The 19,874-nt window shown below is 39.9% G+C and overlaps 1 protein-coding gene across 1 annotated transcript in view; it reads left to right on the forward strand.

The window, feature by feature from the left end:
* RNASE6 (ribonuclease A family member 6) overlaps positions 1-19,874 on the forward strand; it is a 476,573-nt gene that overhangs the window by 8,211 nt on the left and 448,488 nt on the right. The window lies entirely within an intron of this gene.

Below are 19,874 nucleotides of genomic sequence, written 5' to 3' on the forward strand. Positions count from 1 at the left end.
CTATGCAACTTGAGAAAGATAATTAACACTTAGTTTCTCAGGGCCTTATTTTGTAAAATGAGTATATAATTTGTATCTCGTAACAATGTCAAAGGATTAAATGAAATCATTTATGCAAGAATTAATGCACAGTAAAAGAGACATAGGAAGTTCTCAGCATATTTTTTCCTGTCTCCTTCAAATCAGACCATGGATACTTGTCAGTTATCCTGTTATTCTACTGCATTTTCACTGTGCTCATGCAAAACTTTGATGCCAAATAATACATACACATTTGTATAGGTAACTAATGCCTTAATTCAGCGGTTCTCAACCTGTGGGTCGCGACCCCAGCGGGGTCGCCTAAAGCCATCGGAAAATACATAATGCATATCAGGTATTTACATTCCAAATCATAACTGTAGCAAAATTACAGTTATGAAGTAGCCACCAAAATTATTTTTTGGTTTGGGGTCACCACAACATGAGGAACTGTATTGTGGGGTCACGGCATTAGAAAGGTTGAGAACCACTGCCTTAATTGAAGTGTTTGTTTGATTTAATAAGCTGTTCGTCTCATATTTTTTTAAATAACATTTGCTAGCATTTTGAGGTTTGACTTTGGCTGCTTATTTCTTCCTAGACGCTTAGAAGAAAATTAATATTAAGATATACTGTCACACTGGTTATGTCCTTGTATATGAGCAACCAGACACCCAACAGATTGACAGGCTGGATTAACGTGATTTCAACTTCAATTATACAGTTTTCTCTAAAACAGGCAAGTCTAAACATTAAATATATTTTAAAAACTACATTTAAAAATTAAATTTAAATATCTAAGGAGAATTGGGCACTGTACATACTAATCTTAACTATTAGAATTTTAGTCCTTCCTGCATTATCTCTTCTGCGGGTTTCAATGGCTATGTGTAAAGCCAGTAGCCACGGCCACCATCACAGCCACCTGGCCCATGCAGGTTCGCATTTGATTTGGACAGTGGGTAATGAAACAATAAAGCCAAGAACTGGTAGGCCATTAGCTTTAATCCTAGCTTGCACCCGGTGGGCAAGTAAAAACACACACTGGGCTCCAAAACCCACTCATTCAGTGCTCACAAAGCTACTGACTTTTCCGAGTTTCCTAGAATCAAAGGTTTCTAGCTCACCAGACTTATTCACCTCTGTTCCCATCTCCTTCCTTCTCCCTGAACATCTTGGCTGCTTCTCCTGGCCTCCTCCACGTGGCCTTTCTCTGCTCTCCCACAGCATGGGCTCCTCCTAGAATGTAATCGCTCTTCTCCCAGAACGTGATCTCTCTTCCTTTTAAAACCTTTTGGCATGCCTGACCAGTGGATAGAGCGTCGGACTGGGATGCAGAGGACCCTAGTTCGAGACCCGAGGTCGCCAGCTTGAGCGCGGGCTCATCTGGTTTGAGTAAAGCTCACCAGCTTGGACCCAAGGTCGCTGGCTCGAGCAAGGGGTTACTCAGTCTGCTGAATGCCAATGGTCAAGGCACATATGAGAAAGCAATCAACAACTAAGGTGCCACAATGAGAAATTGATGATTGATGCTTCTCATCTCTCTCTGTTCCTGTCTGTCTGTCCCTGTCTGTCCCTCTCTCTGTCTCTAATAAAAAAAAGAAAAAAAATTTTAAAAAAATAAAATCTTTTGGCACAAAAGCCCTCCCCCAACACATATTAACATAATCACGCCCATCCCAAGCAAGAAGGGCAATTAATATTATCACCTGGGCAATGGTCTTCCACGTGGGTAGCGCCATCTTTAACAAAATGAGCATAATATATTCTATCTGCCCAACAACACGTAATTTCTTTCACTTTCTTACTTTGACATAAGAACGCCACAAAACAGCTCAGTCTAAATGTCAAAAGCACTATAGTTGGAGACCCAGATTGAAGTCCAAACTTAACACTAACTAGCTGTATTACTTATTCATCTTAAAACTCTTACACTGCTATATCTAATACTAAAGTAGGTACTTAATCAACATTTATAAATTTTGTCAGGAACCGAATCTTGGAAGAACCAGTGAAAAAATGAGAGAGATCTCCTCTTTGCTTGTCATCTTATGAATTGGGCTATAGCAACAGGTAAGTAAATTTTTGAAAAAGGATATAGTCCTCCCTCCCAATTATTGAACCACCTGGCAGATAAAGTGGAAATGTGAGGGACACGAAAGAGCCCAAAGAAATACAAGGCTAGACAGGGTTAAAAGACTGGTACGCTTTAGGCCCTCACTGGGATACCTTCTTTCCAGAAAAGCATAGTTTTTCCTGACCACACTAGTAACCCATACACACTCCCACCTAGTGGGGCCATGCCCTAAAATCCCAATACCTTGGATCTACTTATACATTCATCTGTGGGATTCTGATATAATCTTTTTGACAAACATCCTGCTCTGAGCAAAGATAAAAAGGACCATGTAACTGTTTTATTTACTTTCTCTATCAATATAAACATGTAAAACACATGAAAAAAATGTGAGCCTGACCAGGTGGTGGCGCAGTGGATAGAGCGTCGGACTGGGATGCGGAAGGACCCAGGTTCGAGACCCCAAGGTCGCCAGATTGAGCGCGAGCTCATCTGGCTTGAGCAAAGAGCTCACCAGCTTAGACCCAAGGTCGCTGGCTCCAGCAAGGGGTTACTCAGTCTGCTGAAGGCCCACGGTCAAGGCACATGTGAGAAAGCAATCAATGAACAACTAAGAAGTCGCAACGCGCAACGAGAAACTGATGATTGATGCTTCTCATCTCTCTCCGTTCCTGTCTGTCTGTCCCTGTCTATCTCTGCCTCTGTAAAAAAAATAAAAATAAAAATAAATAAAAAAATAAAAATGTGAAAGCCTGAGCTTCTAAATCTACATTAAGCAAATAAAAAAACACATGTTCTAAGAATTGTAATCAACAACAGAATAATGTTTATTCATTCAACATTTATTGTGTACTATAAATAGATCCCATGCTAGAGTTAGGACACATTTTAGAAAGATATATTTCCTACCTACAAGAGATCATGATCTTTTGAGGGATATTTGTAATAATTAACAAATCAATTATATGTCACATAATAATAATAATAATAATAATAATATATGGTTGCTTTATCTAGAATGCAGTTCTCAGTGAACATAGAAAGCAGAGATTTTTCTGTCTTGGTCTTGGCCCAAAACAAAGTCCTGTAAGCAAGTTTATCTATAGGCTAATGACTATCTTCTCATTTAGTAAAAAGGTAACAATTCAATCCTCAAACAAGTGTTTTCTGTCCTTGACAGGGCCTGGCCAAAGAGTGCTGTTCAGAAGGCACTCAATCAAGCATACCACATTGCTTCTCCAAGGCTGAACAGTACCAGGGCAATAGCCTTTAGCAGTATTCATATGCCCAAAAATAAGTCATGCAAGTGTGCTTTTGTATGCTAGAAGGAGGTATATTTACTCTCTATTGTAGCTTTAAAATCATACTAAAAATTATTTCTGAAAGTCATTTAAAAATGAGACCCAAGAAGCCAACCTGAAAAGACCACATACTATTTGATGCCAACTATAGAACATTCTGGAAAAGGAAAAACCATGGAGACAATAAAAACATCAGTAGTTAATTTGCAACAACAGAGATGGACCTAGAGGGTATTATGCTCAGTGAAATAAGTCAGTCAGAGAAAGACAGATAACATACGATTTCACTTATATGTGGAAACTAAAGAACAAAATAAAAGAACAAAGAGACTCATAGATACAGAGAATAACCTGATAATAGCCAGAGGAAGGGGGTTAAGGGGCAGGGTGGAAAATGTGAAGGAATTAATAACTACAAATCAGAAGTTACAGAATAAGCACAGGGGTATAAAGTATAGCATAGGGGATATAATCGATAATATTGTAATAACTATGGTGCCAAGTAGGTAGTTGAAATATCAGAGGAATCACTTTGTAAAGTTTATGATTGTTTAACCACTATGCTGTACACCTGAAACTAACATAAAATATGTAATATTGATTGTAAACTGTAATTGAAAAATAAAATTTTTTTAAAAAGAATCTACAGATGAATATAATGAATGAATAAATAATAAAAACGTCAGGTTGCCAGGGGCTGGAGGAAAAGGGGAGGATTAATAGGTGAAGCACAGAGGATTTTTAGGGCAGTGACAAAACTCTGTACAAAAGTATAATTGTGGATTCTAACTTTTATGTTTGTCAAAACCCACAGAATGTACAACATCAAAAGTGAACCCTAATGTAAACTATGGACTTTGGGTGATGATGTGTCGCTGTAAGTGCGCTGATTATAACAAATGCACAACTAATGCAGGATGTTGACAGTAAGGGAGGAGTACTTGTGTGAAGGCGGAATGTGTATATAGGAACTCTTTATACTTTCCATTCAGTTTTGCAGTGAACCTAAAACTGCTCTGAAAAAAAAGTCTATTTAAGGAATATCTCATTAATATAACCTAATAATGATTATTGGCCAAAGCTGCACAATTAGTATTTACTCTTCTTTGGGCAGTGACAAATAAAAGCAAAGTAAGTTTACCACAAGGCTCTTTGCTAATTGAGAAGCAGTCTATGTACCAAAATATTGAGGCTCACATTCCTCAAATAATAAGATTTTTAACTACACACTTCTCATCATTTACTAGGCCCATTTTGGACACTTCGACCAGATATCTTCTTCACCCCTCTCTGCTAGCAGGAACAAAATGTTTCAGACCAAACAGTAGTTGGCAAAGCCTGGAAGTTGGCCATGTTAAAGCGAATCCCGAAGGATCCCTATCCCCCAGGCCTAATCCAAAGGCAAAGTTGTTTTAACAGATCAGAAAAGAAAGTTGAAGAAGCAGAGTTGCAGCGGGAGAACCTGGGGTCCCCAGATGCCAGCTCTGCCTTGGTTGATTAAAGCAAGTGTTAGAGGCCCCTGAGATCAAATTAGAAGACAAAGTCAGGATGAGGGAGGGAGAAATGATTCCACCAACTACCAATTAAAAGTGAATGGATCCTACAGCACCAAGGGACGGTGACTCAAACTGTTGCATCAGCCAAGCTCCAATTCCAATCCCCTGAATATGAAGAGGCAGCCAAGAAAAGGGTGAGGGAGGGAGACAGAGGTCCCACATTCTGGCAAGCTTCCACTTCTTATCCATAGTGTATACGCACCTAACAATTAAGGTGCAAGTGGTATCTCTTCATTAGTCATTTAGAAAACCCCAAAGACAAGCCATGAGAGGTAGGACCTGTAGGCTGGGAAACACACCCAGTAGGCTACTGACACAACAGTACTGCTACCAATTCAGAATTGCTCTTGTAAATCAGATCACACATCACCCATTGTCCTTTGAGAACAATTCTACTTCCATGACTACTCTTCCCTCCATTCTGTACTTGTAAAAGATCTGCTGATCTTCAATGTTCACAAGCACAATTTCAATGGTTGTCACAAAATCCCTGTGTGTTTAGTCAGGTATGTATTATTTCCATCTAGGATTTCAAATAAGTTAATGCTAAAGTTCAAGAGATATGCTTAAGATCACACAGGCAGTATTACTTGTTTATTTTTTAGTGATATGCCACTATGCAGTGTGTCCGTAAAGTCATGGTGCACATTTGACTGGTCATAGGAAAGCAACAAAAGACGATAGAAATGTGAAATCTGCACCAAATAAAAGGAAAACTCTTTCAGTTTCATACCTATTCAGTGCAGTTCAATGTGGGCTCACGCACAGATTTTTTTAGGGCTCCTTAGGTAGCTATCCCGTATAGCCTCTACAGACTTGTCAATGACTGATGGCCTACCAGAGCGGGTTTCTCCACCAAATTGCTGGTTTCCTTCAATTGCTTATCCCACCGAATAATGTTATTCCTATGTGGTGGTGCTTCGTTATAAACGCGCCGATATTCACATTGCACTTTGGTCACGGATTCGAATTTAGTGAGCCACAGAACACACTGAACTTTCCTCTGTACCATCCACATCTCGACTGGCATGGCCATGGGCTGCTCCGCTGTATACACAATGTTACATCATCATCTGCGCATTAGCACATGCTGCCACATCATCCTACAGAAACTGGGATGGTTTTCCTTTTATTTGGTGCAGATTTCACATTTCTCTCATCTTTTGTTCCTTTCCTGTGACCGGTCAAAAGTGCACCATGACTGCCCTGGCTGGTTGGCTCAGTGGTAAAGCGTCAGCCTGGCGTGCAGGAGTCCCGGATTTGATTCCCGGCCAGGGCACACAGGAGAAGCACCCATCTGCTTCTCCACCCCTCCCCCTCTCCTTCCTCTCTGTTTCTCTCTTCCCCTCCCGCAGCCAAGGCTCCATTGGAGCAAAAAGTTGGCCTGGGCGCTGAGGATGGCTCCATGGCCTCTGCCTCAGGCGCTAGAATAGCTCTGGTTGCAGCAGAGCAACACCCCAGATGGGCAGAGCATCGCCCCCTGGTGGGCATGCTGGGTGGATCCCGGTCGGGCACATGCGGGATTCTGTCTGACTGCCTCCCCGTTTCCAACTTCAGAAAAATACAAAAAAAAAAAGTGCACCATGACTTTACAGACACACTGTATATATACAGAATATTTCTGGAGAAAAAAAATAGAGTAGACACTAACTACAAGGGAATAAGGGGTCAGGAGTGGAAATGAAGCTTTCTTTTCATTGTTCTTATTTGTAACTTTTTGATTTTACACAATTGTATATACAACTTATTGAAATTATATGAAAAAGGAAGTTACAATTAGGAAGCAGAAAACCACAATCCAGTTCTCCTTCCCAACGTATAATGTTGGAAAAGAGGCCAGAACAGTTTTCTCTCTCCTGTATCTTCCCACTTATTCTCCATCCCGTCATCCCCATCCACATATGCACGTTTTATGAGAATTTTCCCATGACTGCTTGCTCTGTGCAAATCTGCCACAAGCTAAAAATGTGCTGAAAACCAACCAAGTAATAGAAAAATTGAAAATGTGATTCTGATTTATACATACTCTGATTTTTATACATTTATCTTAGTAAACTTCACATGGAAAACAAAAGCATTTTTGTTCAAACATTTTAAGAGAATAGAAAATGAAGCTAACACTACAGCATAAAGGGTTAGGATTAGAAAGAAAAGGCACAAAACCTCCAGTACCACGGGGCTGTGGTTTCCCAATACTCAACAGGATGGAAGTCATTGACAGAAGGGGAAAATATTCCTTTCCTAGATCTCGAGGCAGATTTCGTGGCCTGAAACAGAGACAAGCTCCCACAAAAAGAAAGGTCAGAAGATATATGACATGATGGGAAATGCAGCTACATACCTCTAGAGATAAAACATAAAAAATTAGCCCTATCCGGATAGCTCAGTTGGTTAGAGCATTGTTCTGATACACAAAGTAGAGGTTTGATCCCTGGTCAGGGTACGTACAGGAACAGATCAATGTCTCTGTCTCTCTCACTTCCTCTCTCTCTAAAATCAATCAATAAAATATGGATATATATAATTAAATTGATAGAGTACTAAAAGAAATTGCCTCTCAGGTCACTTTTTTTTTTAAATTTTTATTTTAGCAAGCGAGAGAGGCAAGAAGGGAGGAAGATGAGAAGCATCAATTCTTTGTTGCGGCACTTAAATTATTCCTTGATTGCTTTTTCATATGTGCCTTGACGGAGAAGGGGGGGTGTATAGGAGACGACCCTGCACCAATATAAACGGCAGTTAACTCTGGAGCAAGGGTTACTTGGAGACAAGAGATCTTGGGAGTATATTAGCCATGGAGAGATATTGGCCTGGGTTACTTGAATGCAAGTACACGGGATTTTTGGAGGAATGCCTCCAAAAATCAGATGTCCTTTATGATTGATAAGCTCTGAGAATCTGACTCTTCTTGTCTCCTGTTCATGAAAGAAACAGTAGACGTGCAGGGTTAGTGATGAAACGGATGGGAAAAAAGGCTTGTGTAACTTTCTAGTTTTATCTGCTGAGCTATGGCTTTTGGAACTCAATAAATATGCAGTGGCGCAGTTTCTCGGGGCTGATTCCGCCTAAGAGTTTCAGCCCTCTGCCCAGTTATTTAAATCTGGTGTGTCTTTTGCCTCGCAAGTCCGAACTGTGAATAATTCGTAACGAGGGTTGAGGGAGCAGGAGGGGCTCCAGCTGAGACTGATCCCTTGCTCAAGCCAGCAATCTTGGGCTCAAGCCAGCGACCTTGGGCTTCAATCCAACGACCTTTGGGCTCAAGCCAGCAACCATGGGGTCATGTCTATGATCCCATGCTCAAGCCAGTGACCCTATGCTCAAGTTGGTGAGCCCACAATCAAACCAGATGAGCCCGTGCTCAAAGCCAGCAACCTCAGGGTTTTGAACCTGCGTCCTCTGCATTCCAAGCCAACATTCTATCCACTGCACCACCCCCTGGTCAGGCTCAGGTCACTTTCAACACTGACACTCTATGACTACAAATCATAGATGTAAGTAGATCAGTAAATAAAAAGCTAACAGAATAGTGACACCAAAGGGCAGTCATTAGTGAGGACTGAAAAAGGGGACTACAATGGGAGCAGCATAAATATTCTTTTAAAGTTCATTCATTAATTCCATTTAAATTTATAGTGTACGTGTGTCTGGTACCAAGCTAGGATCTAAGACTGCAAAAGATGAGGAGGTCCACCTGACCAGGCAGTGGCGTAGTGGATAGAGCGTCGGACTGGGATACAGAGGACCCAGGTTCGAGACCCCAAGGTCACCAGCTTGGCTTGAGCAAGGGGTTACTCGATCTGCTGAAGGCCCACGGTCAAGGCACATATGAGAAAGCAATCAATGAACAACTAAAGTGCTAAAACGAAAAACTGATGATTGATGCTTCTCATCTCTCTCAGTTCCTGTCTGTCTGTCCCTATCTATCCCTCTGTCTCTGTAAAAAAGTCTCTGTAAAAAAAATTTTTTTTAAATGAGCGGTTCCAATAAGCTCAATGCCTAAGGAAACTGGCAAATAATTAAAGGACAGTGTCATAGGCACTCAAACACAGACATATCAAAATCTACCTCAAGGATGGTCAGGAAGTTTTCACAAGAGGCAACATTTGAGCTGAATTTCAAAGGACAATTAGACACTCTCCAGGAGTGAGGACATTTCAAGCAGAAGGAATCACATGTGCAGAAAAAAGCATGGAACTTTCCAGATATTAAAATTATGTTGGAGTTGCCATGCATTAGGATTACAAGAGAAGGCATAAATAAGGTACTATCGATAAGCAGACCAACACAGGAAAGCTATAGCCCATATGAAGGAGTATCCTGCTAGAATTATAGAATTGCCAAGTGTTTTTGAACAAGGAAATAATATGATCATATTTGAGTCTGGGAAAGGTGAAAATGTTGGGAGCATTTCCCACTTCCGAAACAGCAGAAGAGCATATTAGCATAATGGATAAGAGTATAGGCTCTAGGCCCTGGCCGGTTGGCTCAGCGGTAGAGCGTCGGCCTAGCGTGCAGAGGACCCGGGTTCGATTCCCGGCCAGGGCACACAGGAGAAGCGCCCATTTGCTTCTCCACCCCTCCGCCACGCTTTCCTCTCTGTCTCTCTCTTCCCCTCCCGCAGCCAAGGCTCCATTGGAGCAAAGATGGCCCGGGCGCTGGGGATGGCTCTGTGGCCTCTGCCTCAGGCGCTAGAGTGGCTCTGGTCGCAACATGGCGACGCCCAGGATGGGCAGATTATCGCCCCCTGGTGGGCAGAGCGTAGCCCCTGGTGGGCGTGCCGGGTGGATCCCAGTCGGGCGCATGCGGGAGTCTGTCTGACTGTCTCTCCCCATTTCCAGCTTCAGAAAAATGAAAAAAAAAAAAAAAAAGAGTATAGGCTCTAGAGTTGAGACTATTGGGTTCCAATTCTAGCTCTAATATTGTAATTTGAGCATAATTGAGTGTTGTCCTGGTTATCTGCTTGTCCTTTACCACAAGTAGGATATATGTTAGTTCATTTAATCCTCACAACAATCCTACAAACTAAGTAGTACTATTAACTCCATTTTATAGATGAAAACACAGAATTTCAGAAGTAAGTAACGTTCCCAGAGCCTTTGAAGCAGAGTAACATTTAAGATTTCAAATCCTGCCTGGCCAGGTGGTGGCACAGTGGATAGAGCATCGAACTGGGACACAGAGGACACAAGTTCAAAACCCCAAGGTCGCCAACTTGGGCGCGGGCTCATCTGGTTTGAGCAAAGCTCACCAGCTTGGACCCAAGGTCACTGGCTTGAGCAAGAGGTCACTCGGTCTGCTGTAGCCCTCCAGTCAAGGCACATATGAGAAAGCAATCAATGATTAACTAAAGTGCTGCAAAGAAGAATTGATGCTTCTCATTTCTCTCATGTCTGTCCCTCTCTCTGTCTCTCTGTCACATACACACACACACAAAAAAAAATTTCAAATTCTGGCTTTGCTACTTACTAGCTTATAAACTTAGACAATACTAATATTACAATCTTTATTATTAAAAAATGAAAATAATGAAGAAAGGAAAAAATAAAAAGAATAACATTCTAACAGTCAGGCAAGAAATGCTAAACTACTAAACTAAGGCAACATGAATGGAAAGAAAATAAATAAAGAGATATGTAGGAGATATGCTCAATATATCCAATGACAGCCTGGATACTGAAAATAAAGAACTGTCAGAGGTGAATTCCAAGGTTTCTGGCTTGGAAAACTGAAAACATGTTGATTGATATAGCTGTTAATATGGAGACAACAGCGATGGTTGCTAGAGATAACTGAGTTCTATTTTAGACATGTTGAGTTTAAATAGTCTGTGGTACATACAGCCTAGTATACTGGTATTAATTTATTATTAGTGTTAAGGAAAAAGATCTGAAAATACAGATTTAGGAAACTGGTACTTAGTTTGGTAATTGAGCATGGTCCCCAGGTGGGGGTTGCCAGGTGAATCTCAGGGCACACACGGGAGTCTGTCTCTCTATCCCCCTCCTCTGACTTAAAAGAAAAAGAAAGTAGGACTCAAGATTCTGACTTCCTCACTAGCGCTATATTCATCAGATCCACAGATCAGAAAGTTTATGCTTTGGTACTTACCTGGGTTTACTATGTTCATGGTTACCCTATCAGATTCAACACTCTAGCTTTTCTCCCTTCAGTTCTTCCCCTAATCATTGTAATTAGGCCTCTTTTCCTGTCCCTGTACAACCTAGTTATAATCCTCAACTTCTTTTTTACTCTTGGAGTAGTCTTGTAAAAGTCTCTAAAAGTGTTGGGTTTTTACTTTGTCAACTTGCTACTGGAACTACATTTCCAATAATCCTCTTCCCTGTAGAGTCTAGTCTAGAGCTGCCCAAAAAAAGGATTTTTACAAGACCTGGAAGGTGGAAATGAATCAGTTGCCATTAATCTTAAGGTCATTGTGGTGAGAGGTGGTGACAGACAGAAGTGCCAAAAAGTTTCAGCTTGTCCTTACTCTCCTCCGCTCTGTCCTGCTCTTTTTTACCGCTCATCTGTCTGACAACAGTGGATGCAGGCCCACCAGACACTTGGCAGCAGACCCACAGATGACGTGTTTACACAGGGGCATAGGGTCCCAGAGCTCCTACAAGCTCGCCCTCTGCAGTCCCATTCAGTGGTTGGATATGCTTGGCTTCTGATTGACTGGCTAATGACTCCATACTTCCTCCTAGATCTTCACTCCCTCAGCTCCTCTGATAATTGCATTAAGTCTAATTTGTATAATAAATCCCTTATCCCATAACTCATAAAGATTCTGCTCCCCTGATTGAACCATGACTGGTATATTACATCTTGTCCCCTAATTCAACCTCCATTCCTCATATTATGATAAAAAATAGTACAATTTCCAATGTTTCTCTGGAAGGCTAGAAACCATGTTGACCTACATGAGGAGCAACTACCAGAGCAGAAGCACTCTTCTACAGGCTCTTTGAGCAAATAGAATACAGTCCAAATCATTATTATTCTGCATACAAGGTGTCAAGACCCCCTACATTAAACTAACATATCTTATTTCCCTAACCCACTATCTAACAAGCCAGTTAGCCATTTGTTAGTGAGTCAGACAATGTCTGACACTCATAGGTGTATGTGCTAATGTCTAGAACTGAAAGATGAGTATAAATTAGTATCTGTCCTTAGAGTTCAAACCATACAATCAAGTTATTATAGTAAAACGTGTTATATATAACACGAGTGCTATATCATGTCCAAACAAGTCTCCCTAAATTTTTTTTTCTTAAGTCAGTTTCCTCAGTCTTGATGCCCTCTTTCACATCTCACATAAAATTCATAAGTAGCTAACAAGTATTTTATTTTAAAATGCTTCACATCACAAATAAAAGACTATAAATTTAAAATAATAAAAAGTCAAGTTGTGCATCAGATATAAAACTGCCGGGGTCCAGCCCCGGGGGGAATCCAGGGGTCCCACAGGGAGAGACGGTGTCGGTGAATCAAGTGAGAGAGCCGAATTCTTTATTTTCTCTTTATTCTCTCGTTAGCATTTACTGCCAGGCATCTGTCAAATGCTAGTCTAGCTTTCTTTTTATGCACACACACTAAGTTACAATCACATGGTATTTTGAATACATTATTGTTTTAGTTTCACTATGGTTACATATTTCTAGATAACAATTCAAATCTATAAGCTACAAATCAGGTGGTAAATCATTCAAAGTACAGTTATACAATACCTAGAATAGCAATAACAATATTGGTACAAACTTCTAAAAGATTAGTACTAATTAATAACTCTACCTTACTGTTGTTGTGAGTCAAGGGCGCAGAGAGAGAGATTAGCAGACGAAATCATCAAGGACTAGCAAAGGACCACCGCTTGCTCAGGTAAATGGCCGAGTTCATGCAGTGTCCTAATTTTTCTCACAAGACTTCAAAAGGCTTATTAAGAAATTGGCATAGCATCAAGAGTAACTTTTGCTTAAAGATACATAGAGTGCACCTGCAAGATAGCTTAGTAGCAACATAATATCAGAAGGCATTAATTGCTATTGCTGCTATGGATCCCACCACATTCCTCTCCTTATTCTTGGAAAATACAAAAATCTCATGAGAATGTTTTACTGAGAAAAGCCCAGCAACTGCCTTCAGTCACAAAACAAGTCTCTTAACAAAACATTCTTTTCTTGCCGGCTGCGCTCCCATCCAAGGCCACGCAACGGGCCACTCCACTACACCTTACCTAAGATTCTATTGTCTAGTCAAATTCTATTTATATACTATATTTATACACTAGTTAAGTTCTAACTTTATTTTTCTCAGAGTGTTCAACCACCTGCAGGTCAAGTATGCAAGAAGAAAGGAAAGTTTCTCTACTCTATCACACGAAAAGGCTAGGGAGGAAAAATGATGAATTAAGTGAAGGCTGAAAGGTGCTCTGTGTATAGTTACTGTTTCCTACCTATTCATAAGTCACAATCTATTCTTTCTAACATGATTAATAAGAAGAAATTCTCCTACAAACTTAGCCCTTTACAAGGGATATAATAGCCAGCCTCTTATGTTTATGAGCCCAGTTCAAGGGGCTTACAGACTTTTCTGTGGAACTCACACCCTCTGTCTCATTTCCAGAGAAATTACTACGAATCTACAGGGAAAGCACGGTACTATTATCCCTGTGCCATAAATAATAGCACACACCCAGGAAAGGGGGGATATAAGGCCAGACTAATTCAAAAGGTCAAAGGGGGAAGTATCGTTGTGCCTTTCCTCTGAGGTGACTTTGTCAACTCGCAGCCATTGGTCTTCACTGTGGTGACTTTGTCAACCAGCAGCCGCTGGTCTTCTCCGCTGTGACTTTGTCTACCAGCAGTCATTGATCGGCTCCCGACATAAAACTATATCCCAGATCATGAATAGTCAGTCCTTACAACAACTGGGAAGGAGAAAAAGATTATGAAGCTAAGGATAAAAATTAATGAAACAGAAAAAAATATACAAAAGGGACAAAGTCAAGTTCTTTGAAGACTTAAGAGACAAACTAAGGTACAAATAAACTATAATCAGTAGAGAAAAGGGGAACAAAATGACTGCTACCACAGAGAATAAACAAATAAGGAACATATTACAAGTAATTTAGTAAACTTGAAAACTTAAATGAATAAATTACTAAACATACAAACTATATCAAAACTAAATCAAGTGAAAGCTTGCAAAATTCAATCCAATAAACATTGAAGAATTTAAATTTATAGTTAAGCTTTCCATAAAGAAATGACAAGTGTTGATGACTTTATAGGCAAGTTCTACCAAGGAAAAAATAGGCCAATTTTATATAAACTTTTCAAATAAGCACATAAAATACTATTTACTCATTATATGAGGGTAGTGTAACTTTAATAGCAAACCAAGACTAGAATAGATTAAGAAATAAAAAGTATAGACTCATAAACTAATATTACTTATGACCCACAGATACAAAATCCTAAATATTATACAAGTGAATCAGGCAATGTATTATAAAAATACATATCCTGACCAAGGTAGGTTTGTACCAATAACACGAGTTTGGTTTATTAATTGAAAGTTGAAACCCTGGCCTCTCAATACACTAAGATTGTGGGTTTGATCCCCAGTCAGAGCACATATAAGAATAAACCAATGAATGTTCAAATAAGTGGAACCACAAATTGTTATTTCTCTCCAAAAAATAAATAAATAATTTCTTTTAAAAAGTTGAGTATACTTAATTCACCCCATTACCAAATTAAGGAAGAAAAATCATTTGCCATCTCAATCAATACAGAAGAAATAGCATTATATAAAATGTAATACCATTTCATAATAAAAACTCAAAACAGCCTTGAAATGTAAGAGCATATGTCTGTAAAAATCATATAATAATCTTATTTAATATTGAAATATTGAAAATATTTCCAATAAGTAAAGGAACAAGACAAAGGATACTTGCTATTATCACTTGTATTCAGCATAGCAGAGGTCCTAACTAGTACAGAAAACAAAATAAAACATAAAAAGATTGTAAAGGAAGATACAAGTCATTTTGTATACAGAAAACCCAAAGAAATAAACAAATTATTAGAATGAGAGAGTTCTAAAAAGGTCACAGAAATAAAAATATACATAAAATAACCAACTGTATTTATACCCAAGTACAGTTATCAAATGTAATTTTAATATTGTATTACTTCCAATAGCATCAAACATTATAAAATATCTGGAAATAAATCTAATAAAAGTATATAAGACTTTTTGAAAAAGAATATAATTGTATTAAAATACACTGAGGAAAAGCCTAAATAAATGAAAGGAAATCATGAATAAAAATTCAAAGTTATAAATATGTCCATTCTTCCTAAATTGACTTATAAATTGAATGTAATACCAATCAAATTCCTAGAGGAGTTTTTCATAAATATTTGCAAGCTTATTTTAAAATTTAAATAGGTTACTTGTGAGGAACATGAAAGAACTTCTCTGGTCAGATGCTGACTTTTTATAAAACGCTAAGACAATGTGGTACTAGCATAGAAATAAATAGACCAGAGTAGATAAGAATAGAGAACTCAGAAACGGCTCTACACAGATATGAAAAGATGGTCTAAGACACATTGGGCTTTAAAGATCAGTGGTTAAAGAATGGATATTTTAATAAAAGGTGCTGGGTCAATTAATTATTCATTAAGAAAAGAATTTTTATCTATACTGTAACATAAAGAAAAGTCATAATGAAAGAACAAAATGGCCCTGGCTGGTGGGCTCAGTGGTAGAGCATCAACCCAGCATGTGGATGTACTGGGTTCAACTCCTGGCCAGGGCACACAGGAGGAGCAACCATCTGCTTCTCTACCCCATCCCTTACCCCTTCTCTTTTTCTTTCCCTCTTGCAGCCATGGTTCAAATGGTCCCACAGCCAGGGTGCTGAGGATGGCTCCATGGAGCCTACACCTCAGGCGCTAAAAATAGCTTGGTTGCAAGCACCACCCAAGATGGGCAGAGCATTGGCCCCAGTCAGGAGTTGATGGGTAGATCCCAGTGGGGGTGGATACAGAGGTCTATCTCCCCTCCTCTCACTTGGAAAAAGAAGAAAGAAGTTAAAAAAAATAAAAAAGAAATTTAAGAAAAGAACAAAATGATTAAAAAATCATAATACTAGAGGGGAAATGTCTTTATGACTTCAGGATAGAGAAAGACTTCTTTTTTTTTTCTTTTTTTCCTTTTTTTTTTTTTTTGTATTTTTCTGAAGCTGGAAACGGGGAGAGACAGTCAGACTCCCGCATGCGCCCGACCGGGATCCACCCAGCACGCCCACCAGGGGCGACGCTCTGCCCACCAGGGGGCAATGCTCTGCCCATCCGGGGCATCCCTCTGCCGCGACCAGAGCCACTCTAGCGCCTGGGGCAGAGGCCAAGAAGCCATCCCCAGCGCCCGGGCCATCTTTGCTCCAATGGAGCCTCGGCTGCGGGAGGGGAAGAGAGAGAGAGGAAGGAGGGGGGGTGGAGAAGCAAATGGGCGCTTCTCCTATGTGCCCTGGCCGGGAATCGAACCCGGGTCCCCCACACACCAGGCCAACGCTCTACCGCTGAGCCAACCGGCCAGGGCCGAGAAAGACTTCTTAAAATAAAAATAGCACTAACCATAAATAAAACATCGCAAATTCAGTAACACTGAAATTAAGAGCTCTGTTCAACAAAAGATCTAGTTTAGAGAGTAGTAAGACAAGTTAAAAACTAGTAGATGTTTGTAGCACATAAAATGGCAAAAGAGTAACACAAAGGATATAAGTAAATCCTACAAATCAATTTGAATTCTAATACAGAGTGGGCAGTCATTTTTACCATAAGAAAATATCAGTGGCTTGTAAATATATAAAAAGTCGCTTAAGCCCATTAATAGTGAGAGAAATGCAGATTAAGGTCACAGGAGGTATCATTCTAACCTCCTTTATTCGCAATCCCTTAAAAGTAAGACAACACCAAACAGAAGATGATGGTAGCATTGGGAAGACTCACAGATAATAGAGACATAAATTGGAAGCACTTTGGAAATATTTGGCATTTCTTAAAAAGGTTGAGCATGTGATACTCTATACCCTGCAATTCTATACTTATGCCAACATTCTGAAACAATGGTTCTTATATATTAGTGTGCATCAGAAATCACCAGGAGGGTTTGTTAATCAAAAAGATTGCTGAACTCCTCCTTAGAGAATTTCTAATTCAGGGATTGGGAGCCGCGCAGAGCAGCGCAGCTCCTAATAACGGTGCGGAATTAAGGAAACACACTTACCAAAACAAAAATGATGGGACAGGGATGACTCTTCAAAATGCCTGGCAGTATCCAAGTGCCCCATAGCCCCAGTTTGCTTTATTATATAGCCATATGCAAATCAAGGACCTTGATACAAAGTTGCACATCCAAGGCTAAGACAGGAACTCTCCCAAGGCATAAAACAGGATGCATTAGTGAAATCTACCAACATCCAAAAACAAACAGTCAGAGGAAGGGCATGTATATTGCTTCCAGCCACTTAAGGAAGCAAGTGAAGTGGGTGCAAATACTCAGCTTCGTTGCCAATATGGAGGTGGATGGGGGAGAACTTAGCCTTTTGCTAAGCCTCGAATCTACAATGGCTTTTACGGTCCACAACAATTGGGATCTAAAAATTTGCATTTCTAAGAAGTTCCAGGTGGTACTGACACTGTTAGTGGCATTTCTAAGATGTCCCAGGTAGAGCTGAAGTTCTAAGAACCATTGCTATAAAAAGAACTCTTGTACATCAGGACATATACAGAATATTAACAATGAACTGTAAGGACCAAGAGATCAGAAAATAAGCAGGGCACTAATGGAACAGGGAACTTAAGGGTTACAGGCAGGTCCTGCTCCTGTTCTGTTAGGAGTAACATGCCCAAGGTCGTTCAAGAAGCAGAGACAGATAGGGACTCTGGGAAGCTGAGAGAGAAGAAAAAAGAAAAAGAAAAAGAGACAAACGTTTGCATTCTATTGGTTAAAAGACTCTTATCAGAAGTTTAGGTTTGGAATTCGCCAATGAGCTAAACCCCAGCCCCTGTTGCTATGCTATGTGCAGCCCCCTTAGCAAATAGGTTACCGCCACATCTGCTTCTGTATTAGGCTTGCTTGCTTAGCTTATAAAAAGATTTAGCTGTGAGTGCTAGGTGCGATTCCCATCTGTAGCTCCTTGTGAGCACGGTGTCTCTGGACACCTCAGGAATTTGCCCCTGCGCAGGTAAAACTGGCCAGTAAAGTTACATCTATACTCCTGAAAGTCTCCGACGTTTGTTCTTGTACCCGGTGGATGCTACAGTACTACATCAACAGAAAAAATGAAAAACATAACCCAAATATCCTTTAACAGTTGGATGAATAAACTAGCATAATTATACAATGTGGTATTATACAGCTATGAAAACAAATGAGATCATGAAGAGGCACACAGGGCTTCTAAGATACCAGTGATGCTCTAGTTTTTAAACCAGGTGGACATTTTCACAGGTATTCTAATTATTCTTTAAATTGTGTATACGAATTTTGCATACTCATTTGTTCATATATTTCATCATAAAATCATTTAAGTTGTGCTTCTACCACCTACTGGCCATTTTTCTATTGTCTGGCCCACCAATGAATATCTCAAATCATCTTAGGACTTGAATAATAGTATTGGAGCTCATCTCTCTACTTATCCTAATGGCATACATCACCCCCTCTACCACCACCAGTTGCTTGCAACCACTTCTTATAAGTATTTTACACCCTCTCAAGTTCATCTCTCTTCTATAACTGCCTCAAAAATCAACAATAACTGAATGTCTCCACCTGTGACCTGACAGTGTATTAAACTCCAGCCACCCAATTCATAGTGTAGTATAAAAGGAGTGTTTCTGAAGCACGGTTTTATACTGGTTAATCATACTGACTTTATCTTACCTACTAAAACTCTTTAGCAAGAGAAAGAGACAGAAAGACAGGAAGGGAGAGATGAGATGCATCAACTCGTAGTTGCAGTACCTTGTTCACTGATTGCTTTCTTATATGTGCATTGACCAGGGGGCTCCAGCTAAGCCAGTGACCCCTTGCTCAAGCCAGTAACCTTCGGTTTCAAGCCAGCAACCATGGGGTCATGTCTATGGTCCAATGCTCAAGTCAGCAACCCCATGCTTAAGCTGGTGAGCCCATGCTCAAGCTGGCAACCTTGGGGTCTTGAACCTGAGTTCTCAGCATGCCAGGATGATGCTTTATCCAGAGCCACCACCTGGTCAGGATACTACTAGTATTTTTTTATACATGATGTTAAAGATGTACCTCATAAAGTTAGCCTTTTGGACCAAAAGAATGGACTTCAAAATTTTATCCTAGATCCAGTCTTTATACCTTCTTTAGATAGATAGGTGCTTATGAAGAGTCTTCTGTATTTTACATTCTTTATAAATTGAATGAGTCATCAATGATATACAAGTCACTAGTCAAGAGTTGAACAGGAATAAAATAAAAAATTTAAGAAATAAAGTTGAACAGGACTAGACCAAGGACAAAGACCTGAGCCACATATCTCTAGAAGTCTTCCTTCCAAGTTAATCTGGATCCAATAATGTATCACCTAGTTGGCTATTAATTCTCCCTCACATTTTCCCATAAGGATATTAAGAGAACACAAAAAAAAAGAGAGAGAGAACCTATATAAAATCTATCACTAGCATCTAAAAAAACTGAATATCTAGGTCTGTCTTTCAGTCTAGTAATAGTATTAGAAAAGTGTCATCTTGGACTATGACGACAACCCCCCAGGGATGACAGAATGGGGAAATGGAAGGATGGCTCCCAGCGACTTTGTGGAGCTGCCACTCCTGCCCCGGATTGCCTACCGCCAGAACTCTTAATTGA

The sequence above is a fragment of the Saccopteryx leptura genome, chromosome 6, assembly GCF_036850995.1.
Source record: "Saccopteryx leptura isolate mSacLep1 chromosome 6, mSacLep1_pri_phased_curated, whole genome shotgun sequence".
NCBI lineage: Eukaryota > Metazoa > Chordata > Mammalia > Chiroptera > Emballonuridae > Saccopteryx > Saccopteryx leptura.